Source organism: Hirundo rustica, chromosome 5 (assembly GCF_015227805.2).
Source record: "Hirundo rustica isolate bHirRus1 chromosome 5, bHirRus1.pri.v3, whole genome shotgun sequence".
In the NCBI taxonomy this organism is placed as follows: domain Eukaryota; kingdom Metazoa; phylum Chordata; class Aves; order Passeriformes; family Hirundinidae; genus Hirundo; species Hirundo rustica.
Genome location: NC_053454.1, coordinates 14,420,437 through 14,446,582, shown reverse-complemented (window position 1 = coordinate 14,446,582; position 26,146 = coordinate 14,420,437). Strand labels below are relative to the sequence as shown.

The 26,146-nt window shown below is 41.9% G+C and overlaps 1 protein-coding gene and 1 long non-coding RNA gene across 3 annotated transcripts in view; one reads left to right on the top strand and one right to left on the bottom strand.

The window, feature by feature from the left end:
• C1QTNF7 (C1q and TNF related 7) overlaps positions 1–4,643 on the bottom strand; it is a 36,294-nt gene extending 31,651 nt beyond the window's left edge. The window contains exon 1 of one of the 2 annotated variants that reach the window (XM_040065649.2): positions 4,345–4,643. The gene's annotated coding sequence lies outside the window, so the exon portion shown is untranslated. The remainder of the gene's footprint in view (positions 1–4,344) is intronic. The other variant, XM_040065647.2, reaches the window with a different exon arrangement.
• On the top strand, positions 4,023–25,664 carry LOC120753436 (uncharacterized). The gene is made up of 5 exons (XR_005701100.2): positions 4,023–4,175; positions 6,825–6,983; positions 22,386–22,518; positions 24,967–25,154; positions 25,244–25,664. It is a non-coding gene; the product is annotated as an uncharacterized LOC120753436 (long non-coding RNA).
• The last annotated feature ends 482 nt before the right edge of the window (positions 25,665–26,146 follow it).

Here is a 26,146-nt window from a genome sequence, read left to right as displayed (position 1 = left end):
TAAAAGCTGTTTTCTTTCCTTCTTTACAAAGAACCTCTTTATCTATGGGTGGCCATGGATGGACACATATTTCAAGAATTCAGGAAAACTACCTTCAGTTTACTGCATCTTCACAGACTTCTACTAAGATCTCAGTTCTACAGTCATTGAGTCATGCCTCAGTCCTCAGGTCTGGTGGTATTTGGCAAAATAAATATGTATGTGCTGAAGTACTGTAACAGAGCAGTAAGGGATAGTAGGGCTTCACAGAGAGAAAAAGGTCTTGAGATAGACACCAGAGAAGTCTGTGTCTATCACACATCAGATTGTAACCTCTTTATATTGCAAGGATTTATTTGGGAGAGCCAGTCTCTGAGTTATGCAGCTGTCAAGTAGCAAAATACTGCCTCTGGTTTTTGAAGTATTTGAACATTTGCAATCCTTAAATAATTAGAATTGTCAGAAAGAAAGACAGTCCATCAATCAGAAGCTTTCACAACTCTTTCTAATTTGTATGTAGATTCCTAAACCTGAAACCCTGATATTGTCAAATAATATCTAAAATAGAACACCTCAATTTTTTTTTTTTTTTTTTTTTTTTTTTTTTTTTTTTTTTTTTACTCTACAGTATTGGATAGAAAAGAGGTCTTAAAACTTTCAAAGTGGAACTGGAGGAAATGTTCTGTTTTGTCAAGCTACTGGATTTGTCAGTGTACTGTGTTTTGGGTAATGACCAGTCCCAGAAGATGTCTGGGTGTGGAAACCACTAGGAAATGCATAGCATTAGGCAGTAATTAAAGCATCCCTTGTCCTTGGGTGTTACCCTGGTTTTTCTGAGTTTTTTAAAGCCTTTTGAATTTTCATAAAATGGAGTCAGATCTTTAGCTATGGTGCAATATTAGAAGCAGTTTTACCTTTTTCCCACATATGTAACATAAACAAATCCTTTGTTTTTCATTCTCTGTCCTTTGTTTGCATATTTCTAACCTGAAAACAATTGTAACTGACAAATGGCCTGGCCACTGAGGCTGAGGGGTGGAAACCCCAAAAAAGCCAATCTTTGGCCAGACCCACAAATGTATATAAAGTAAGAAATAAACAAAGAGGCTCTCTCCGCCCTATCTCAGCTTTGAGTTGGAACAGAGAAACCTCTGCCCTGGAAAACCTCTCTCTCTGTGTGACTGCTTTGCGAATCGCGGTAATACTTGGGCATCAGATTTCAAGGGTCATATGCCTTCATGCTTTGCTTACATGTGGGTGACTACCTGCAGAGATGGGGATTGGCTGCTGAAATCCAAATTTGTGGACAGTTGGGTTCTCGAGCTGTGCTGGGGCAGTCTGTCCCCATCAGACCCCTTCTCCATCCCAAGCCTTCTCTACTCCATGAAGGCTGAAGAGCAGCCATGGTGGTGTGGGGTAAGGAGAGGCTGATTTGAGGAAAACCTCTATTCTGGAAGAGCCTGGCTTTAGGAGATTCTGTATCCCAAAGAAGTGAGAAAGGAAAAGTTTTCAAGAAGAATTGGAGAAAGAGGGAAAAAAGAGAGGTAAAAGGTGTGTCCTGCATCACCACTGAGATCTTCTAGCACCCCCTCAGCACCAGGAACCCTTCAACAGCCCCATTCCTTGTCAAAGATGGAGGCAAAAGCTCCAAAGCTTGGTTGAAATGAGGCATTTCTCTTTTTTCCAAGTCAGGCTGGTGCACTAGGTATAAGCACTGCTAACATCTTATGTCATTATAATTAATAAAGCCTTTGAAAATATGTGCAAAAAAACTATTCTTAAGATCAACAGTTGGCATATCACAGGTTGTCTCAGGTGACTTCTTTAAAAAACAAACCCCTCAGGACTGAAAATCAGGTAAGAGAGGGAGAAAAGAACTTTTTAGAGCAGTAAATTATAATCCAATAGAAAACCATTTGGATGAAATCTGTTCATATGATTTCTTTTATTTGAAAGAAAATTACGTATTTTCTTATATCAGATCTCTTCTTTCCATTTGTGTTCCCAAATTTATTCCTGATTTAAGATCTTATGTTCTTAGGTTCTCCACTCATCAAATTTCATAGCTGTGCCTCCTGAAAACGAAAGTTTAGAGTAAAAAAGATCAAAAGATTTTGTTCAGTTGTTTCCATAGGTACTGCATTATTTCCTCTGGGAAATTGTGCAAGAGGAAGATTTCAGCCTGCTCACAGGATACATCAGAGTGAAAATGCAATTCATGACTGGGGCAGCTCCTTTGGCTCTTTTTGTTGCTCGTTCTCTTTGAGCTCACATCAGATTAGAACATTTCACCATTTATTTCAAGCTTGGAAACACAAGCTGAATAATTACATTAAAATATCTCATAACAAATAATATTGAAAAATATGAGGCTTATTGGTTTGTGAGCTAGGAAGTGACATCAAGCATCCAGACATGGATACTTTCATTTAGTGCATCAGTTCTGCATAGTAAGACAGAGTGCATTCCTCACCATAGAATATATGCAAAGTATTTAAAGATGTTCAAATTCAAAGCCAGAACCATCTGCTTATCACTGACATCTGTTGCTTCAAAGCAAAGGACTATATGAAAGGTTCAGAAAGCTTTAGAACTGAAAAGATGCATTTTCCAAGAGAGCACATGAATATACATAAATTCAAAAACTATAATAAAGTGCTGTTTTCTCCCTAGAGTGTGGTTGCACCAGTTAGGTATAAGAGAGATTTGTATTGCAAAGAAAACAGCTCCTACCCATCTCTGTGCTGAAAATTAAACTTTTTCTCATTCTCCAAACACTCTTGAAAATCCACATCTTCTTCTTCCACCATCAGAGGAATTTGACTTTCACACCAGCACCATTCACCTCTGACTTGCTCCTGCCAGTGCACCTTCAAGATGTGATCCTTATTACCCTGAAAGCTTTTTTCCTGCAGAACCTTTCCCTGTCCTTGCTCAGGCAGGTGACTCCCCAGTGTCTCTGGAAACAGCAAATTGCCTCTCCCAGCCCTGCAGGTCTATTCATTTCCTTGCTATTTTGACTGCCTGGCAGACAGCAAGGAGGGCCTTCCCATGGCCTTCAGAGAATCGTGGACATCTCCCTCAGTGGACAGTGCCCCGTGCAGGTCCTGCAGTGCCGTGGAAATGAAGGACACGTGGTAAGGTATTGAGGGCAGCATCCACGCTCCTCCGAGCACCTGACGCTAGAGGTGACTGCCGTGGCGTATGTGCCATAAATAAAGTTGGGTTGGGTACCTCTGGGTATGTGACAGGGTTGAAGGGTTGGAGGGAAGGGTTGGAGGGTAGAGTTCACGCTGTGAGGGTAGGAGGGTAGGGTTTGCACCTTTCAGACGTGGGCTTGGAGGAAAGGGCCTATTAAAAGTTATTGGGAACTGAGAAAAAGTGTGAGCCAAGTAGGATGTACAAAGTCATAGGGATCAGATGCTTTTTGGATAAGGAATGCAAGGGAGCTAGAGACTCTCTGAATGGGAAGACACTGAGAATTCTGAGTGCATGAAATTTCTGTCTCAGGGTAGTATCCCCTGTACCTAGTCAGTGAATCTAATATAATTTCCATTTATTTATCACCAGATCTACATTTTGGCAGCAATCAAAATGGCAGGGAGGATGCCACAGACGAGAAACTGGGCATTTCAACAGCTCTCTGCCAGGTCTACTGATGCCAGAAAGTATATGAACTACATAGAAAACAAGGAAATATTTAATAACTTTAAGTTACATTGTGAAGCTCAGAGAAAGGTGATCCATCCACGGCCATAAGCTCCAGATAACCATAGAGAAAGTGACAAATTTAAATATGATGTGAACATAAGGTTACATTTTATAAGGCAATCAAAATATTTCTTCTGTTATTTAATGTTCCTCCTAGTCACATATTCTGTGACTCCTTAAACCTCACTATAAAGCACATAAAATCTCAGAAGACCGTAAGTTCAACACGAGCATTACACACCACTTTTGGGTTCACTGGCAACACTTTACAAACTACTTTTATGCTCTTTGTTTTCCTTTGCACAGCCTTTTCACTTCCCTGCCAGCTTCTCATTGTCCTTGAAATCAACGAAATAGAGAAATCAGGAAGGTTTCTATGTCGATCACAACCAGAGAACAGAAATGGTCAGGGATCAGAAAAGCAAACAGAGCCTGCCTGAGGCACTACAGATTCTGCTCTTTACAAGACTTACAAGCAAAACAAGGTAAGATATTTAATTATTGTACTGACTTACATGCATTATTCAAAGAGACAGCAGAATAGCAATGTTACTACTATTAGGAAACTCATCTAAAGTTTAGATCATCTCAGAGTTTTTATGAGGCAAGAGAATATACAAAGTTTGCTTCAGCAAAATAAAGCCCTTTACTTACATGACTTGCAAAAGTTTGCAACAGCTGGAACTTCTGGCTTGCACTTTGTGCAAATATTGTCCCTTGTTGAAAGCCTCCTAACTCTGACGCTGGAGACAGCACATAGCTCACCAGTGCCTTGGACTGATAAATCCTTTAAAAATGCTCTCAGATGTTTCTTTATCTGCGGTGCGCACTGACAGTAGACTGCAAAGCAGAAAGCCTGTCTGGAGCTATGAGGAAAGAGTTCCCTCTCTGCTGAATCCAAAGAAAAGGAGTCCTTGACCTCAACAACTAGAATAAATCTACTGTATCTGCTGGCTCTTTTCTGAATGCATACTTGAGCAGTAACATAAGAGTGAGCAAGGGGAGCGCAGGAGCTGTGGCATGTGTGCTCTGCACCGGGAGGGCACGACAGCAATGCTGCTCGCACAGGCACAGCAAAACCAAAACACAACGCTTGCTTTTAGCTTTTAATTTGTTCACATGTTTTCAAAATGAAACAAAGATGACAGGCTTCTCTGTTTCAGTTCATGTCTCCCAAGTGGCAGCACTCTCAAGCTCTGTCCCCTGTGCTGAGGTTCCTTGTGTTCCAGATGAGGTTGCTGCTGGCTTTCTATTTCAAACCTCGATTTTCTGGGAATCTCTCTGTATCCCAGCCAGGAAATGTAACCCATACAGAAGTTTAGCATTTTGGATATCGTAAATGCAATGAATCGCCTGAAAGCAAAATGAGTTGTTTTCAGATTTTTCCTTCTCCTTCAAAAGAAAGATCTGTTTACCACTTTCTTTTCTCTCTTTGTTCCCTTTTGACTACTTAAACTTATTAAACTTCATAAAAACATAGTTTTTATGCATAGTTTTGGCAACAAGTCCTTGGTAGAACAAATAGTGAGACAAAGAAGACAAACAAAAAGATATTGTAGCTGAAAATAGGTAAGTGTAAGGTTTCAGGAAAAAAATTCCTCACTCCATTTTAAAATTATATCTTCAAGACTAAAGACAATAGTTAAATATAGTAATATAATTCGCAGGCTATAAGGACAGAGGTTTTATGAAGATGATAAAAAGCCATATTAAAGGAGCAACAAAGGTAAGAAAGAAAATCAAAGTCCTCATTCAATCCATTATATTCAGTTGCAAAAGAAGGAAAAAGAGAAATAAGCTTACAGTCCAGAATCAAACTTTAAAATACTGTAAATTCAATTTTTGTGGCTTTATGAAATCTAAAGATAAAAGAAACAAACAAAAAAGCCCTCAAAACTTTTAAAAAGCATTTCTAGCTTAAGAAAATAATAGTTTTTAATGAAGAATGATCAAATGATCCCTTTTGTTATTCTCTTGTGTGAACAATGGATTTGTAAAAATTCCCCACATATTTATGTTATCAATGTTTTTCTTGAACCTGAAGACTCGGGTTCAGCTTTTATTGTTGATTTTTTTTTTTCAGCTTTATTAAGACACGAAAACAAAGTTTTTTATTAATAATTAAATTGTCTTTCTGCATTGTTGCTGTCTAGTAGCAGTGATATATTTTGTTGAATGAGAGAGACCTCAGTTTCAATTTAGTTTCCATTTATATCCATTTCCTTTGCTGAATACTGAAACAATAAGTCCAAAATAAATTAATTTTGGCTCCCTTCAGCTCTTCCTGTTGTTTTCACTTTTCCTTTCTCCACTAACAGTTTCAAAATATGAGGCGCTATCAAACCGTATATCTTAAATTTCAAATTATTTGCCTTTTTTTTGTTTTGAATTTAAATACATGTTTGAAATCTATTGCTTTATTGCTCAACCATACTGAGGTGAGTCTGTTGTCAGCTGCCGTGCTGGACCTCCTCCCCCGCTGCTATACCATCGGCAAGCACGCGTTTTCTCCCTCTCTTCCAGCCCATCTTTTCTATTTTTAGAAAATAGCTGGCATTTTTGACTTTCAGTCTTGTTTTATGATGTTGGAGACCTTGTGACCCGGTGTGTAGGAGCAAGGCTTGGCACAGAGACTGCTCGCACACGCCCAGGCTGCAGGCAGCAGTCCCGCGAGTGGGGCGTATTGGGATCCCGTCCAGCTTTCTGTCCATAACTACAAGAGGCTAAACTGCAAAAACTGCCTGGGACCTATGACCTGCTGCTCTGTGAAGTGTTTTGAGACAAGGAGAATATGTACCTAACTTCTGAGGGATGAACTGAGTTGAATTCAGTAGGGACATCTAATTTGAGCGCCATTTAATTGCTCCCAGGCATGACTTGGTTTCTGCCCCAGGGATCTGGCTTTTGACTAAGGGAACAACAAGCCATTGGGCAGTGCACTTGCAGCCCCCTAGGAATGGATGATGTCATTTATCCCCAGCCCAGTTCAGCCACGCCACAACTGTGTAAGCACTGCAAGCCTCTGGGTGCTTCATTCTGCTGTGGCCCTGTGCAACGTTGCCTCACAACTGGAGGCAGCTGGTCACTGCAAATGTCATTTGCCTTACTGGATATTATTGTATATCCCTTCACAGATGTTAATGCAGGAAACAGTTCCCAGCATAAGGGTCACGTTACAACTGCAATTGTGAACGTGAACAAGGAAGCCTGGCCAGGACCCCATGAGCTGTAATGAAGATAGAAAAGTACAAGACTTGTTGGGTGAAGTCTGTGTCACTAACCACATCAAAAATGTAAGAATATTTTTTCTTTTTTTCTTTTTTTCTTTTTTTTTTTTTTTTTTTCCCAGAGGAAGTGTAGATCCTTATATATAAATTAATGTCTTATGTTTCTCATTTATCTTTCCACACAAAAGATTGGTTGGGCTGTGCTGTCTGCAGGCTGGGAGCACTGCTCTGCTGGCATGGCACTATGGTTATCTCTGAGACCCTGAGAAAGTAGGTCCCCAGCTGTGATGTGACACAGTCTATTAAACTGCTTTGATCAGACTTTGGAAATTGTCTAGTTTTACTCACTGCTTTAAAAAAGTTCCAACAATATAAATCCTAGTAGCTATTATTTCCAGTGTCAGTGCACAGGGCTTTTACAAAGCCCATATTTTATTACTTCATGACAGATGCCACAGAGAGTCCATAGGAACCACAAAGCTTAATTTTGTTATTTCATTTAAAGGCTGAGCAAGAAGGGCTGAAACATTGAGGCAGTGGTGATGTAAGATGAAATGGCAGGTAGATGAGAGCATATTCTCCAAAATGGTAAACTTTCATTGTCTTTAGGGGATTGATCTGGAGATCAACCTGCTCTTGCTTGGCTGCACGGAGGCCCAGTTCTACCTAAAGCCACCTATACTATTTCTAGGATGAGCCTGGGGTCACAAGTACCAAAGTGCTTTTGGTGGAGGCACCAAGCTGCCCTGAATTGGTTCAGTCCATGGCTTGATCAGTCCCTATTGGAGGCAGGCTGTGTCCTGCAGCACTACTTTGGCTGTGTGCACTCTGGTCCCCAGTGGTCCAAGAGGATGTATTTGCAGAGGTGCAGCGTTAGAACAGAGTCGCAGAGGTAATTTGGGATGGAAGGGATGTTTTGAGTTCATCTCATCCAACTTCTGCTTAAAGCAGGTCTAATCGGCTGGCAGCTACTATCCAGAAGTTTCCATTTCATACAGCACACCTGACCCCCATTACCTCTAAGAGCAAGATGACTCTGTGATTATGACCCAGAGGGATTTTGCATCTTTTATCCCAGGTAATTACAAACTTGTGGTTATTGCCATAGCTGATCACCCAGTCATTTGATTATACTTATTTGGCACGGCAGCCTAAACATTGTATCTCATTTTACAAATGTGGACTTAGCACAAAAAGATGATATTTGCCAGAGATTACAATCTGTGCAGAGTGAGAAACTGAGAGGTCATCTCTCAGGGCTGCCATCCTACGTGCTGTCAGCTCCCTGTGCATTCCTGCTGTTAGTTATTTATAGCCACCTTGCTATTACAGATCATTTTTTGAAGCAAGGGACAAAGTAACACAGCACTTAGGAGATGCCAGCTATGTAATGAGTTCCAGTGCTGAGGCTGAAAGTGGGGAAAAATGGAAAAGTGCTAACACTGCTGCTGTACATGTGGTAGGCAGCTGTACTAGGGATCATCAATTGAATGATTCTCCTTAAAAACAGCCCTTCTGACAGTCTAAAATAGGATCCAAATTAAAAAAAGCTGGTTCTGGAAATGAGGAAAGGTCCCCATGGTCTTTACTGCTGTCAGTGAGAATTCATATCATAATGATCAAAAACTGTATGAAGGTGAGTATTTCTGTAACTTGTTTAAATTGAAGGCCTGGAAAAATATACTTAAGACACCTGCAATCAATTTTAATTTCGAAATTCAGTTCATACATAAGGAGGGCTTGGGAAAAACTGAAAAGCATGATAGTCTTTTCTTGAAAGATAAGAATGTTTCTGTTTAAGTGAGTGGCTCATAAGCATGGCCCTCACACTTTGATCTCACATCTAGATTTTGGCAAGTAATGCTCCATATGTATATATACACACACGCACACACATACATGACATGTAGCTGGGAAATGATGTATCACTTCTGTGAAAAACAACAACAACAAAATTAGTATAGCCACAGATGTATGCTGGACTAGTTCTGCTTCCTTAACTGGATCTGGGAGGGTCCAGCTAAGATCCTTTGCAACTCTTATGTGGATGTCCCATGTTGCCAGCCCCCATTCTAGGCACTCTGCTGCACACCTGCTCAGGCCTGCCAAGACAGCAAATTAGGATGCAGCAATTTCTCACTTGAGGCAAGATGCTAGTGACACTAACTCACGTGGTCTCAGCTAGTGTAGGGACTAGGGAAAAATGGGCAAGGACTCAGGATCTGCAAATCCCTGTTGATGCTTCAAACTGTGCACTAAAAATAGGAAGAATTTTGACTTTTTTGTTTGTAATTCATTTTAATATATCATTAAAATGTAAAAGGCAAATCTCCTTTTTAAAATGTAATGTGTAATATATTGCCCATGTAACTTCTGTCTCGAAATCTGAACGGTTCTTGAGCTGGTATGCACCAGTACTGCTGCACTGATTGCAAAGGCAGCATAATCAGTTTGTAGCAGCAGAAGTTGAAGTTCTGGCTCAAAACTGTGTGAATTCATATATATTCCCTTTCTGGTCACATTGGTGCCACTGGAAATGACTCAGGATCTGACAGCCATCACGGCTTTATATCCACATCAAAGCTTGTCCTTAGGCCTTGTACCATACCCCAGGGGGAGTTGAACATTTGTTTTTGAATGCTTCATTGAGCTGTATAATTTAGGAACATCAACAACATATAACATTAAAACCCATCAAAAGAAACTCTCACGCTCAGATATAAACGTCCCCAGCCTGCACTCATGTGATCTTCCATCTGAGGGTCAGAAAGGATTTTTTATTAAAATGCCTTTCCTCTCAGAGGTCAGACAACATGGATGAATCTCAGAGATGCTTTAAGGCAAGGACATTCTCTCTTTTCCATTGTGGGATGTATCTTCAGCCAAAAGCAAAACCTATTTCAAGTACTGCTACTTCATCAGAGGTAGGAAGGCAAAATAAACTCCCCAGGTATTAGAGAGCAGGCTTTCTATCAGTAACTTGTGTCATTTTCCCATCAAAAATCTGTTGCTCATGTACCTTGAACATGATTGCAAAACATTATATTTAATCTTCTGACAGTTTAAGAAAATGGTCCTTTATGCACAGATCAAGTCTTCCATAAGTTAAATCTATATCCCTTTCTTCTCTATAACCTTGGAAAAAACAAGCAGAAATAAAAATTAGGGCCTCAGTATGTCATGTACAAGATATATCTGGAAATTTGAAACAACTTTGCTCATTCAAATTCATCACTTTTCATCAGGTCTGGAGTGAGGTTGAGGCTATTTCAGACCAAGCTATTGAAAACATCAAAGTTAAACGTTCTTTTCTTGCAATGAGCTGCAATTAGTTTCCTTCCTGTAAGCACAAAGCTTTCAGACTTGAGGATATCTCTGACCATCCCTTATGGGTACGGAATGAGGGAAGGCACCTCTTTAACTAGGTAGAGGAGAAGCCACTTAGAGTGTAAATTTCCATTTGAAGCACAGCCCAGTTCTCAATAAGTAAAAAGATGTATCACTGGTAAAAGAGAATTTAATGGCATCTCTTATTTTGGGAAAAGGCTTCATGACTGAAAACCAGACTGCACCATTGCAGAATAAATTGTTTATGGTGCACCCATTGCATGTAGTTTAAAACTGTTAAAATTATACAGGCTTGTCTGGATTGGATTACAAAAAAGAGTGATTTCTTTTGTTAGACAAAAACTAGAATTGCTTCAGCTCTTTTCAAGCTCAGTGTTGTTCCAGGTGTCTTCAGTTTTTTTCTCAAACCCATTGTTTTCCAGGCTGCTGTATACATTTTGTGTATAGGAGGGATGGGAATGTAGTAGCTGTAGCAGAGCACTAGGGTCTCTGATTCCAGCTCCCACTGCTGCTGCCACTGCTGTTTTTCTTCTGATTTGCTTCTATTCTCCTTTTCACTCACCCCTTTAGCCTACCTGATATTTGGATTTGAAGAGAAGATCACTGAGATCCTGGTACCTAATCTAATGCTACTATTGAATAGAAATAAAGGATTTCCTGACTGTTCCAGCTCCGGGAGATCCTGCTTACAGCCAAAGAGACTGCTAAGGAGAGGGGCACGGGTCGCTACAACAGCACCCCCCAGCCTTATCACCATTGCAGTGCCCCCAGCAGAGAGCTGCACATGAGGCTATTTTGTATTTTCTTACAATCCACTCAGCTTTTACAATTAAACCTGAGAGCCCAAAGGTCCAAGAGCAGTGTGCTATCCGTGGCTGCAGTACAGGTGCCCACACCCCTGGGCTGAAGGGACTTATCTTTGTGTGTTAACACCCAGGGGTCAGCCTGTGCCATTGGGTCCCCCTCTGCAGCAGGGGCACTGGCTCTTGAGGAATAAGGAGCACTGCAAGGTCCATCAGGCAAGGACACCGAATGAAATCCTTACTTTTAGAGATGTAGCCAAACAAATCAGTACTTTTCCCAGGCTAGGTTTAGTGTGCCAATTTTTTCTCCTGGTGTTCCCAGCCTGGCACCTCAGGGTGGGGTTCTGTGGGCTGCCAAGGCCCTACACAAGGACCCCTCCCATTCCTGCACCGGGTATTTTCTGTTTTGTGGATGTCCAGATCCTTTAACAATCCTACTGCCGGTTGGGTTTGCCTTTCCCCCTCACCTTTCACAGGCACACAAGGTTTGTGCTCTTAAGATCTTTCGAAGGTTACTGCATTGCTATTACTTCACTGCTGCTGTGCATGGCAGACGTGCTGTGGCTGAGTGCCAGCTGCCTGGAGAAGAGCCCTTTTTCAGGAACAATGACACAAGCTATGAGCAGCAGGAGCTCATGGTCTGAAGTGGGTGTCAGCAGAAGCAGGAAGAGGGTGTGTTTATTGTTTGTAGCTGGATGGATCAATAGCTGTGCACGTGCTGAAATACAGATGATCTGAGCTTGGCCATGGATTGATAAACACAGGGAAAGAAACCCAATAATTTTCTCAGTCTAATCTGAAACGGGCTTGGACTCAGGACCCTTCACATCAGGACTTTCAGCCGTGTTGAGAAGGTGCAGTTTCTTTGCAAGCCCTGAGCACAGTCCCCACTGCCAGGGGCTCCCAGCACAGGCTCCTCTGGTGCCAGGCTGCCCTCCAGCCATCACTACTAGGCAGCCAAAGGGAATCAACATTCCTAAAAGCAACAAAGGGTATGCTAGGTTTGCTGCTGAGGCCTGCCTCTGGCACCCGTACCACAGCGGGCTGTGACATCTGTTACACCCAGATAATGTTCTGAAGGGCTAAATAGATAAATATTGGAGATCTTGATGAAAGGGAACAGTGCCAGATGCTTTTGGCCAGCAGAACAGGAATGCCTCCCATTGCCTCAGGTTGAAAAGGCTTTGGATGTTTAGGACTTGCAAAAATTAGAGGGAGAAAGCATTAGTAACAATATCTGACACAGATTTGCCTCATTCATAGACAAATTAACCTTAATCATCCAATTTATAAATCAGCTTTAAGTGAAAGGCCCCCCCCTCACCCTGTACTGCTGCATATTTGGTGGATTAAGTTGTTTGGTTTTAGTGATAAATTAGAAACATCTGCTTCCGCTGACAGCTGGAATGGAGGCATGTACAGGAACATGGCTGGCTGGGCTGCTCTGGTGGGGGGATTCTGTGCCAGGGCATGGTCCTGCCCAGCTCTGGCCATGGGTCTGAAAGGACCAGGCTGTCTCCCCTCTGCATGGGGACTCAGTGGGGCAGGGGAGGCACAAGTCTGCTCCTGGGCTTGCTCAGGATGGCTCCTGGGGTAGTCGGAGCAGTGGTGAGCATCTCCAGCAGTCTGCTCTTGGCAGAGCCTTCCTTTTAAGGGTGTCTTGGCAGTTCTTCCATGCAAACAAAATTGTTTTTGCTATGGGATCATCAAGTCTTAATGACAAAGAATCCAAAGCTCGTGCCAGAGTCAATGCAGAGGCTGCTCAAGCATAAGCACTGATAGCAGTGAGTGTCCCGGCCATCCCATCTAATGAAGAAAATGGTCCTAACCAAGGGAATGGAGAGTTTTACAACCCCAGCCTGTCCTTGCAGAGGTGATACAACTTTCTGATTGCTGAGTCAGGTTGGAAATGGCCAAGAGACACATCTCATCAAAGTACTTCACACGGGCGTTTAACTTGTTCGGGGGGTATGAAAACAATCCTCCTGGCTACAAGCCCTTATCTGCGGGAGAAGAAATCTAGGCCTAAATCCTGCCAGATACAGCAGCCCTGGGCATCCCTGGAGCTGCACCCAGAGCAGACCCAATCTGTGCACGTTCTTGTGTCACATACACCAAAGGAACTGTGAGGACTGATTGGACCTCAGTTGTGACCTGAGTCTCACTACAGGGATTTATTGTGGTAAGACAGATAGGGATAGTGCTAAAGGCAATCTCGCCCCCGATATATTGAAGCTGTGTAAATCACCAAAGAGTGGGAACAGCCTTGGACTCACAGCTTTGGGTGTGATAAAAGAATGAATTTACTAGTAGAGAGTCAATTGGAGTCTGCTGGCAGTGCTGCAAGGAGGAAGGGACAGGAGGTTGTGCAAGGGACAGAAAGGGTAAGACATTGTACAAGGGACAGACAGGGATAGGTGGCTGTGCTAGGGACAGGAAGGTGTGAGCTGGAACTGCAGAAGGAAGAGAGAAGGAGAGGAAGGGCCAGAACCGTGTGGAGCTGCCCATGGGAGGCTACATAGAAAAGGTATGAGGGGAGGGACTTTTAGATAGCAGGGTGCTGATGATTAAAGCCTTCTTTGGTGTCAATTGTACCTTCTCCATCAATTTAATACATGCCCTGTTGGGCAGCAGAAACAGGTGTTTTACACCCACCATTCAGATATTTTTTCCCCAGCCTTTAGCAATCAAAAGTCTCAGAGAGAAACCCTGGCTCTCAAGGACAGAGTGAGTCTGCAGAAAGAGAGAATACAAGATAATCGGTGGTTTCTAACAGCTCTTTTTCCCAAGGTGCTCTTTTCTTTTTTCCTGGATATTTTCTCCTGATGAGTTTAAGGATTATCTACATTTAATAAAAATTCTCCTGTATTCTGTTAGATCTGTCAGAGGCAGACACTCCAGACAGGTTCAGAGCAGGCTCTCAGACCAGCAGTACAGAACAGATCCTACAATTTAGGCACCTCCTGGTAGTGCAGGAGGCACAGTTCAGGTGTGACCCAGTGTCTGAGGAGTTCCATGAACAGGAATTTTGGATCAGGACTGAGGTGTGTGGCCTGTCAGCATGGAGACAGCCATCCTAGGCTGTTCTGCAGCGGAACTTCTGAATTCTCCTTAAAAAGCTGAAGGCAGTCTCCAGTGCAGCTTCCAAAACCCCAGTTCATTGTATAGCTGTGCAACCCATGTGTAAATCTTAAAATACAGAGAAATACAGCCCATTTGCTAGAGAATCAAATAATATTCACTGCACAGCCATGGAGGTCCAAGGAGGCTATGCAGCACAGCCCCCCTGAGACCCCAGGGGTCTACCCTGGACAGGGAGTACCTGCTCTCTCTGGGGGTGCAGGAAGGAGGGGAGAGGGAATAGGACTTTCACAGTTAGCCAGGACTACTGGTCCTGCTCATCCTGCCTAAACTGTTTCCATCTGTCTGGCTATTGATGTTACTTGAACTTTGTATTCCCATGTGGGACTGTCGGACACATGGAAAAATTAATGATGATCAAGTTGAGTCAGTAAAAACAACATTTTTTCCTTATTTTCCTTTGCCTTTACCCAAGGTAGGGAAAGAAATGAGAATTCTCTTCTTCTGGGAGAGGAGCAGGGACTGTAATCCAGACACCAGGCCTTTATGCAAGCTATTTTGCTGGAGCATAGTCCATCCTATTCCCACTCCCAAAACTGCTGCCTCTCCCTGGAATAGTTTCTTGCTGGCCAACATCAAAGCTGGTCAGAGGTCAGAGGTCATCTGCAGATACGTATCACCACTTCCTAGCTGGAATATCTGCACTGGATGGCACGAACAATAACTCAAGAGAGGCCAAAGCAGCCTTTTTCTTTCCACTGGGAAATCAGCTGTGCAGAAGCTGGAGAGTGCCTTCCCAGATCATTTGAGTAGGTTACAGGATGACCCATCAGCCACTGTAATTTTGGGAGAATGGCTGCCCCTCTCAGGAACCTCCTGTGAGGAAGCAGTAAAGTGGTTTACCCTGGCTAAACACACAGAAACACCAGGAAATGGAAGGCCTGTGAGAAGGAGGCTAGCAGGTGGGTAATTCACAGGAGGAGACGAGCAAAGATAAGTAGGACTGCATGGGTTGCTAATGCAGGGTTATGATCTTAGGTTTAGGGACCAAGAAAGGATAATCCCTGGAAGATAACTTTCAGAGCACGTCTGTGCAGAGCTGGAACTTACAGAGACTCAAAGGAGGCGGGCAATTACTCTGTAAAATGAATACTAACATGGTGTCTAGAAGACAGAATAGATGCAAAGAATGATCTACATACTTCTCTGCATTTCCACTGTTTAGTGATAGCAAAAAAGGATTGGAAGCAGTCTGGGATGTGTTGGGGAAGTTGGTTCAATCCCCAGGTGCATTGAAAGGCAGCAGACTGGCGCTGTGCAGGAACATCAGTGCAGGCCTAGAAAGGCTGGCATAACATCAAGTTTTTATAGACTCCTGAAAAGGAAAAAGACTTTTAGTCTTGAGTCGTAACTGCTAGTGAGAATAGCAGATGTATGTTCCAGCACCAGGAGAGTCCCCCTCCAAGAAAAGGGAGAGTTTTCCTGGACAAATCCAGAAAAAAAATCAATTTTCTCTGTTTTTTTCCAAGGGGTAAAAACCCCAAGGGAGGTCTCTCTCTCAGCAGCTCACAAATCACTTTCCCCTGTGCTGCAGTGATGGGACTCCTACGCTGGCCTGAATCCAGTCACGAGGCCCAGCAGACCAATGGGAAGAGGTGGGGTGAGCAGGCTGGACACTCATCTCTTCAGCTCTGCCCTTCCAGCTCTCCTTGGTTTACAGCAATGTCACTCCCTGTTTTTATTGCACATTTTTTAAACTACATTTCAGGTCCCACCTCAGCTATTAATGCTCTTCCCACTCTCATTTTTTCCTGAAAGAATAATATCTTTATTGAAGAATGTAAAAAAGAAAAAAGAAAAAAAAAAAGAGAGAGAGAGAAATAAAACGGAGTGCATGAGTTACGATACATCCAAGAAACCCATTCCCTTAACCGAACAGTTCCTTTCCTTAAACCTTCCTTATCCCTTCCCTTAACTTTAACCTTGGACTCCTGCCAAAGAGATGTTCCTGTTTGTTGCAGGATGTCTCATTTTGGGTTTGGGGTCTCTCCAAAAGAGAAGGGGAGAATGTGAGTTGAAAATAAGATGGGTGGCCTGATGGTATCCAAACATAATCAACTATCTCCATTAAATTTTTGAGATTTGGCCTCCACTTCTGTAGGCTGTGCCCCATGTGGCTCTGAGAGACGTGACACTCACATGGATGAGGAAGACAAATACAGTAGATAGACTGAAGATGAGCCAATACATTTAAGCCAGCACAACATATGGGCTATCACATCTCTCAGCCTAGGAATAATTGCTCCCCACAGACTTCTGCTAGGTTTGCCCAGAGTAAGTGAAACATCGCAGCCAGTGAGACTTTTCCCTTCTTTCCCTCTGGATTATTCTATAACTGTATATCTCTCACTGCCAGGATGTGTTTTGCCATTATTCATAGCCTATTCTTCCCCTTTAAAAGCAGTCCTCATTATCCTCTGTGATAAGAATTAATTTTATACTAAACTGTTCTGTTCTTCCCAACTCCCACACCTCACAGAAATGTGTAGACTCTTTGGTCACATGGCCCTATCCCTGCTCTAAGGTTTAGTGAAACTGTAAAGTATCTTTGAAGACTGGAATCGGGTGCTTTGCTGTTCTGCTTTCATCACTTTGGGCTCTCCCATCTGCATCCAACATCGGATGAGTCTTGAGGGTAGACAACCAAGAACAGTTTCATACTGCTTTTCCAAAAATGAAAACTGAATCCTAATTTATGAAGAACATGAACTGTTTATTTCAGCTTTGGGAAATCAGAGTAATATAGATTCCTTCTTCAGCCCAACAGAGAAATGCAGAGAGGTGATGTGCACCTTTTACTTTAGAGAGACTGGGAGCAGAAATAAATACCCTTTGCTGGCAGTTGCAGCCTGATATCTGTAACTAAAATATAAACCTGCCCAGTGGTTATCTCATTTGCAGCCTTTGTTTTCCAGGTAGGACCATGAAGATGAGCCTGAAAAGACTCTAGATCTCTCTGCCAAGGCAATAACTTAATCATTTTGCTGTCGTTTTGACTAACAGAGTCCACTTCAGCAGTGAAAACAGAGTTTGGCTTGTCTTGCATCTGTGACAAACAACACCTCTGAATCAGAAACACTTTTTAAATTACCATTACTTATGTAAAAGGTTGAAGTCTTAGGATTTTTGCTTCTCTGTGATGTTCAGTTTTTCTGGTGAATCTAAATTTTAGTTTCTTTGTTTGCAATGTGATCCTCTGGTAACAGGGATGTTATTTGATCATGCAATGGCAGAATATATAATGTTCATACAACATCTGTTTAAGGACTCTGAAAATCAGGCTTACGAGTGTGTGGGTAGACTTGTGAATGGGCATGTCACAGAGAATTGAGGATATGAGTTAGCTATGAGAATGGGACAGAAGAACTTCTCCTGCAGACACTCAATCCCAGCCCTCAGAAATGTGGATTTCTATTTACCTCCTCACCTTGTCACTGTGACTGAACCATGGATAAGTGCAACAGTGAAGTGTGGGGATGATGAAGGGCATGAAATAACGAAACACTGCCTTCTTTGTTTGCATCCTTTCCTGTCATTGCTGCTGAGCCAGAAGCAGTCCCTTTGTCTGAGATATTCCCTTTCAGAAACCCTCCTGCCTCCAGTATCAGTAAGCAACATGAAGCAGCCTTTACCACCCTTGCTCCCACCTACTCATCAGATTGGTGGGGTAGAGGAAAGACAAGGAATAGGCAAGCACTGAGAGAGTCAATACACTTTCCAGTCCCTACACCATGTAGTTCTCACCCAGGAGAGACATGAGATGGAGGTGTTCCCGGGTCCACCTTTCCAGATTTCAGCAAGGATGGTGACGGTGAGCTTCCCATTTGGCACAAACTTAATACTGGGGCTTCAAAGTCAACAGGATTTTAACATTTCTTCTATGACAGTGGGCAGGCATATCAGCTCCTCCACTTCCAGTTTTGCTTTTCTGCACTCTTCCCTCCCCTCTCTGCTCTGTGCTTCTTTGCTCTTAAACACATTTTTTACAGTGTGATTCACGGGAAAACAGCATTAGGGGCATTGACAGCCCTCCATTCTCACCACGGTAGAGCTGCTCCAGTAGCACAGGTGAAGTTGTCCCAAGGCAGGGAAAACAGGGGTCAGGCATTACAGGAAGAAGGGATTTTCTGCTTCTTAAACACAGCATGCTATAGAACACAATAGCTGTGTGGTTTCTGAAGCAGTTTCTTGAATGGTCATTGCTTGTACAGCTCCAAGGGCTGTGGGTGTGCTCACACCCAAATTTTCCTAAAACTGCCTGAAAAGCTTCATCATTTCTTTGAAAATGAGTGGGTTAGAGGAATTAGCCCCCCCTGTGACTATCAGATTTTGGGCAGCAAGCAATGCTTACCTCAGCCTCGCCTGGGTAATGGTAACCAGAGACCCAGCGGAAAAAAGGGAGCTTGAGACTGCTAATCCACTTATACTCTCACCTACCCAGACCAAGGTAGTGATTAATCACTTACACTCAGCATTTCATTTTTATTTAACAACACAGTCTCTCACCAACCTACTCTTAGGCACAAAGAACATTGCTGGTAGCAGTGGAAACACAAAAAGTAAAATGACCTGGGAAAAACCCCAGCCAAACAGAAGAAACACAGCAGCAAAATAACAAATGGTTATATTTGTGAGAGTTTAATAAGTTAAATGCAGGAGCTTAGCTTTGCAATAGCGCAAGCCTGAAGCAAAATGGTTTATTTGGTATTTATAGATGTTGTTTTTGTTATTTTTTTTGCAAAACAAGTTTCTTTGAAACCATAGCAACTACAGTTAGAGTGACGATTTGGAATGATGATGGAATCATTCATGAGTGAAAAAACGCAAATAATCTCTGGTTGGTAGAATGTAAGATTAATGCTAGACAGAGAGAAATAATTTAAAAATGTTTTAGGTAATTTAATCACCCTGAACCCTGTGAAAGGTAGACATTTAAAACATTTTTTTGTTTGTTTTGGCTAGGAAAAAAAAAAAAGCTTGATTACATGCTTGATTTTTAAACAATTTGTCTGCTAACTTTCTGATGGGGATGTTTTGTGCATAAATGTCCAAGTTTATTACTCATCTCTTACATAAGAAGATACATAAGCAGACTTCACCGAGGCACCACAACAGTCTATTTCTAACAGAATCACATGTATCTCGGGAAAAAATATGCATTTTACTGAAAGATCTTTCTATTACATTCCTTTCTTCAAAATCATTTCAGAGAAATCAGTTCAGGAAAGTAGAATCATTTACAACTTACCTTCACAGTTCAGTAGATGACATCTGATTTTTCAGGGAAAGCAATGTACCCTGTTTGGGTAGTGTAAAAGTTGTAGATTCAAGCCAGGAGGTAATTTGTGGTGATTCAAAATCCTTTTAAACAAATTTAAATGCTGGTATGACAAAAAAAGGTACTTTGTGAAAACCTATGCTTGATGCTCTTACAGAGTTTTCTGTCTGTCTGTCTCAGCTGAACCAGCTCCCCGCTCCTTTCCTTGGCCACCTGCCAACTTTTCTAATTTAAAGCAACTGTGAGCTCGCTGTAAAACTCTTGCTGGAAGGAACTCGTTTTATACCGTGGAGCAAGGAGCAAGCCTGTGCTCCAGACTGATGTGCTGTGACAGAGCCCTAACAGGACTGGGGGCACAGCCTCCCCGAGGTAATGTTATATCATCTTTGGAAAGCATCATGGGCTAAGCTGTCTCCTTCTTGGGAAGAGCACAGGGAAGAGGAAAAAACCAAGCTGCTTTTGGCATGTAGTCCCCTCAGCATGGGATTTGGGAGGAGCAGCATCTGCCTCAAAATGCAGGAAGTGGCAGCCTCAAATACCTAAAATGCTCAGAGCTCCCAAAGGAACCTGGTCCCCACAAGTCACCAGTGCTTGGTTTTGAGGCTTTGGGCACAGGTCCAGGACTTTCCTCCAGGGCTTCCTCTGCAGTGTAATGCAGGGTGCCCCTATCACAGCATGGCTGGGACACCCAAGTTGAGGGTCGTGGCCGAGCACAACCACAAACTTTGTGGTTTTGAAGAGTTTCATACTTGGTGCTTTGGATAGTTTCAAAATACACTCCTGGCAACAATCCTACCTTCTGAGACACTGTCAATAATAGAGGCAGACACTTGAATAATAGAGGCTTGGTTTTCAAAGGCACCCACTTACTGGGCATGGCTCTGTTCCTCTTTGCTCAAATTAAGACAGTGAAGCATGTAAAGTGTTGTGCATATAGGAGAGTCACCTATGCCCATGTCGAATTCCTCCTCTTTGCAAGGAATTTATTTCAACCAGTTATGGTTGACACACATGGTGTGCGTTTGTGAACTTACAGAAAAGATCCCTTTTTGCAAATATGATTCTCTCTGCATAGCAGCTAAAAGTAAGCAAATAAATAAACAAATGATAAAAAATAGTGCTTTGGGAAATTTCAGTCTCTGAGTTTCTCCATGGGTACCATAACAAACTTCTGTTTAAGAAATGAGGGTCCTGAAAAGCCTACTTTAGGCTGTGCTCCAAATCTTCCAGCACCTTTGGAAATGTATCCAATTGACCTGCTGATGCTAAGGTGACATGAGGCTTATTGTGGTTGTTAATGAGTTACTTTAGTTTTGTAAGCTGTATTTTCTTGTAAAACTAGTGAAAGTGAAGATGGAAACATTAGACTGAAATTTTCAAAGGTGTTTTATGCCACTAAAAGAGGAAATAAATCTTCTGTGAAAAATCAAGTCAGCGTTGGAAGGCCACCTGTGACATAGCTAAGAAAGATCTTGTTTGTTTGAATGTTCTAATTTACATGACATTGAAATATTAAGTATTTTATATTTTAAGTAGACAATTAAAAAAATAGAGTCCTGTGCATTCAGAAATGTAGATAAAATACTGCCCAGCTCTGTGATTAAGGGTTTAAGGAAAAACAACCCTTTTTTTTTCCTTTCTTTCTTTCTTCTAATGGATTTTCATTCCAGTGCTAAATGGTAATAACCAGAATATAGAAAACTCTGTTACAAAATCATATGGTACTGTGAAAACATCCATATATTATTTTACAAGTCTCAATTTTTCCCCAAAGTATTTCTATCAGAGTATTTTTATTTTACTTTATGGATCTGTTGGTGAACTTAGTGAACTCCACTTACTGGTGAGCAATAGTGAAAGTAGAAATAACATCCTATCGTGTCACTTCAATATTCCTGCTTTGTATCTTAATTTTCACTTAGTGATCATACATTAAGCATGTTTTTTAGGTACTGGCACCTCTGGAAACTTGGCTCTGCATCCTTGTGGGAATCAAATAGAAGTTTTAAAGATCACCTAGAAGTTTTAAAAATTACCCAAAGATTATTGTCCTCATTCACTCAGTTGTTCTCTTTCTGATTCTGTTTAGGGAAGCATGAGATGGCATTTGCTCTTCCTGATGAGTCTTTGTGGGGGAAGCAAAGGATATTGCCCATTCCATTGGAAAAAACAAAACAAAACAAAACAAAACAAACCCACCTATTTTCTAACAGTCTGTGGAGGATTCTTGTGGGAATTATGAACTTGAGCATTGCCACTGATTCATACCTAGATCTGGGCTGGGAATCTTCCTCAATGCCATTTACTTACTTGCCTCATAGGAATGTGACTAAGGCTGAATAGCCATTGGTGAAGTAGTAAATAAGATTAATCACACTCATTTTGTAGCAGCAATAATTAAAATCAAATATTTCTTTTAAGGCGTTAACGTTTTATGCCCACTAAGACTACCTGAATAGTTTTCTGTGGTCCACAACAGGAAGTTAAAGAACCAGCTGGAAGTTCCACTCAGGTTATAGGGAAGGAGGCTTAAGGGGGAAGATGCAGTTAAAGCTTTGTCAGAGGGACAAGGATGTGAGCTCCAACATAACAAAAGTGTTAGAAGGGAGAAGCTGAATCCATTTCATTTGTTTACCAGATTTTCCAGACCAGAGGAAGGAGACAAGGATAAAAGTGAAGGAGAAATTGCAATGTGCTCTGTGAGCCCTGGAGGATTAAGTGTTCAACAGAAAACACAGGTTCAATTTTTTTGGAAGAAAGATTTTATTTTTAGAGAGTTGTTCACTGGTGGTTGTGATAGGCTTCTTTTTAATCCTTCTAAATTTAAAATTCTTGGCAGCTATTTCACATTTTGCACTTCACCACAACACTGATTTTCTTGCTTTTGGTTTTGTCTAGAGACAGCTGAGGCAGGATTGACCTACCTGCTGCAGCAGCTGAAGCCAGGAATGGTAACTTTGGATTCATGACCTCACAGGTACAATGGAATCACCAACAGAAGGGTTAGGAAAAAAGGAATCATTCATCTCAGGTAAATTCCAATGGGCAAGAAAATGCCTCTTGACTCATCTGTGGGTGCAAGTCTTCATATGGTCCTGTGTGTGGGGAGGGGGGGCATTTGTTGCATAATAGATTGTTGCGTCTTGAAGACAAAACACATGAATGGTTGTAAGAGTTGCATGAGATTACATGTGCTCTAAGGAATATAGTTGTTACACCCTTGACAAATTGTGGTCCCTAATTCTCTCATGTGGCATGCAGCTGATAATTTTCCTGGTTCCATCTTTAAGTCCCTTCTCTGAACAAAACACTTTAAGATGCAGCAGGTTTTAATATGTATAATGGATGTTTCCAACACAAGTATCTGAACCAAAAATCAAACAAAATCTTTCATCTGTGAACCACTAAGAAGTTGTTTTGTTGGTGGGAAGGAATTATGATGTGGCATTCAAAAGAGAAGTATCCTTTGATGCTGGGATTTGGGATTTTCCTGTCATGATAAGCCAAGGGAGAATGGCTTTTAACTGACAGAAAGTAGGTTTAGATACGATGATAGGGAAAAATTCTTTACTGGAAGGGTGTTGGGGCACTGTCACAGGTTGCCCAGAGAAGCTGTGGATGCCCCACCCCTGGAGGTGTTCAGGACCAGGCTGGATGGGGCTCTGAGCAACCTGGAATTGTGGGTGGCATCCCTGCCCATGGCTGGGGATTTGAATTAGATGACCTTTAAAGCCCCTTCCAAGCCAGACCATTCTATGATTCTATGATTCCCAGTTGGTGCATCCATCAGGAGATGCCTATCCAGTGAATGGCTGAAGGATGGGGAGGGATCCATGGGAACAGCTCATGTCCAGATGCAGGTGCTGGGACTTTAGACCTCAGGGAGGCAGCTAAGTACTAATGGATTAAATACACATGCATTTTTTAAACTATGTGAGATGCAAAGTGCATTTACAACAAGGCCCATAATTTTTCAAAAAAGTATAATTTATTCTAAGTCCAAATTTGCTAAAAAACACAGACCAAATCTCATTTACCCAGTGAGATTATCTACCTGAAGATACCTCTGCTCTGCACCTCCATTCAAACATTAGTCACCAATGTAAAGCTAGCATGCTGGGTTTTAAATCTTATCTGCTTGGAACAGCTTGGAACAACTCTGGTATACTTACTGTTTTGAAATCAAATGTTGTTTGTGGGAAGCACTACAGCACATTAAATTTCCCACCCTCCAGCGAGTCAGATCATCCCAGTGTTAGGGCTTGGAGTCTTAATGGGGCAGAGCGTTACAGCTCCATTGCCTCCACTACATATTTGCAATTAAAATTGTAGTTGGAGTTTCACTTCACATGCCTACACCTCCACATGATGAGCATTTTTCCACCCCATCTCCCCTCCCCTTTGCTTTCAACCACACTTTTCCAGCAGGAGTCCTAAATACCAGAGCCCAGACTTGCAAAGGTGTTTTGACACCTCAGTCCATCACTGAAAGCCAGGCTCCTGGGATGAGTGGGGGCTATTGTAAGCTCACAATATCTGCAAAAAGCTGTGCTTTATAGGTCTTCTAGTTGATTTTCTGTCCTGTAGTCTGTTTTTCCAAAGCAGAGAGAGTGGCTTTTGTATCAAATGCAGATTCAAGTATTTCTTTTCCCAAAGCTGGACACCTGTGTTTCTCAGAAAGTGCCAGGGTAATATTACTGGGCACAGGTTCTTCCTGAAAGTTACACATTACTTGAGTGGGAATTAGGATCTCACATGGGCTGAGATGAAGCTCCTTCACAAGATTAGAGATGTTTCATTAAATACCCATGGTTATATATCTCCCAAATCCTCACAAGCTGTTTGAGATAGAAATAGAATTAAAATACACATCTGTCATTCATGTCCCATTCAGAGCAGTATTATTGTCTTTATCTCGTATGTGGTTGTACAGATGTACCTCCAGAGCCACCACAGCTTCCTCTGCATGAGGTCTCCACTTATCACTCTCCTTTATTTTGGTAAATAAAGGAGAGTGAATAAGCTGCCAGTTTATCTTCTGCTCATGTTAGCTAGATGTAATGAAAACATGCTTGGTATTCTAGATAGTGCAGCAATAATGGCTTGCATTTATTTCTCTCCTGCCAAGTGCAGTAGAGCAGGAACTAAAGATAAGCCTGAAAGTAACAGAAACCCATTAAAAATTAGCACACATACTGTTTTGGGAGGATTTGGCAACCAAATACTTCCTCCGATCATTCTGAAGAGTTTTCCCTTCCCAGCTGCACTGAGTTTGCCCATGTGAGAAGACAGGTTCAGCTGGCCCTGGCTTGCCAGTGGCCTGGCACCTCTGCCATTACTGGGGTTCTCATCTGTGCTCTGCTGACGCCAGTGGAGTTCCCACAGCCCTGCTGCTACTGGCACGCTGTGGGCAGGAATCCTCCAGCACTACCCACCAAAACATTTAACCTTGGGCTTTAACTCAGTTATTGCAATGCAGGGCAGTTGGCAGACCACAAAGCAGCCGTGGCAGCCCTCCTGTGCTCCTTTTGCTTGGCTGTGTCCATTGCCCAGGACCTAAGGGTACATACAGACATCATGTTTCTACAAGCCTCTCCTTTAAAACCCTTACAAAGAAGAAAGCTGTAACCATACACAGAAGTTAACAACATCTCTCTGCTTGCACAGGTCGGTCTTGATTTACTTTAAATGTTGACACAAATCTATTCATTGTTGCAAATGCAACTATTTAATTTTGTTCTCTTCTATTTCAACAGGATAGATCAGGAAAGGAGTTTTATCCTGTTTTGTAGTCCACAGTGCTACGCATGGTGGTCTTCAAGTCTTAAAGAAAACATCACCATCTTGAACTACTTATAGTTACCTTATTTTGTTTGTTCTAAGAGAAACTTATCTGACTCATAATGCTTGGGCTATCTGGAAGCAGTCTACAGTGTGCACTCTGAGTGCTTTGACCTTTTCATATATTGGAGTTGATTGGTTAGGCCATCCATCTTCTTCACTTGTTGAAACCCTCACTTAGCAAAGAAAGGCCAACAGCCAAGTCTGTGTGAAAAATATGGTACAAAAGGAATCAATTAAGAACAGAGCATATTTCATTGTATTTCCCATAGACATGGACGATTATGCAAAATTTGAAAAGTTGGCTGAGGTGCCTGGGCTTCACAATAGCTGACAAATTAGGATGATATTACAATATTTTGATAAATCTTCTTGGGGAAAATAATAATCTTATGTGATCCCATCACCCCTGTACAAAACAGTTAATATTCCTGTTTCTCACAGTGATCTAAATTCTACTGTTGGTCTCTAAAGTTTCTTTCTAAATATCTTGCCAATTCCTTTAATTTAACATAGCTAAAACCAAACTCTGTATTTTCCTTGTCTCTAACCTATCATTTTCCCTCCTCTAACCTATCATTTTTTCCCCAGGAATATGAATAGGGGAAAAAGATAGAGATAAACAAGCTGATACAGAATTAGGAATTTAATCACAGCTGTCAGGCAAGGTTCTCCTGAGTATGCCCACTCCTCTGTAGCATGTACCTGTTCAGATTTGCCACATTTCCAGCTCCAAACTCCTAAACAAATGCAGGGGTCAGCCCTATGTTTATTTTAACACCAACATTGCTAGTGCTAGGGATGGGTACCAAAGCAGC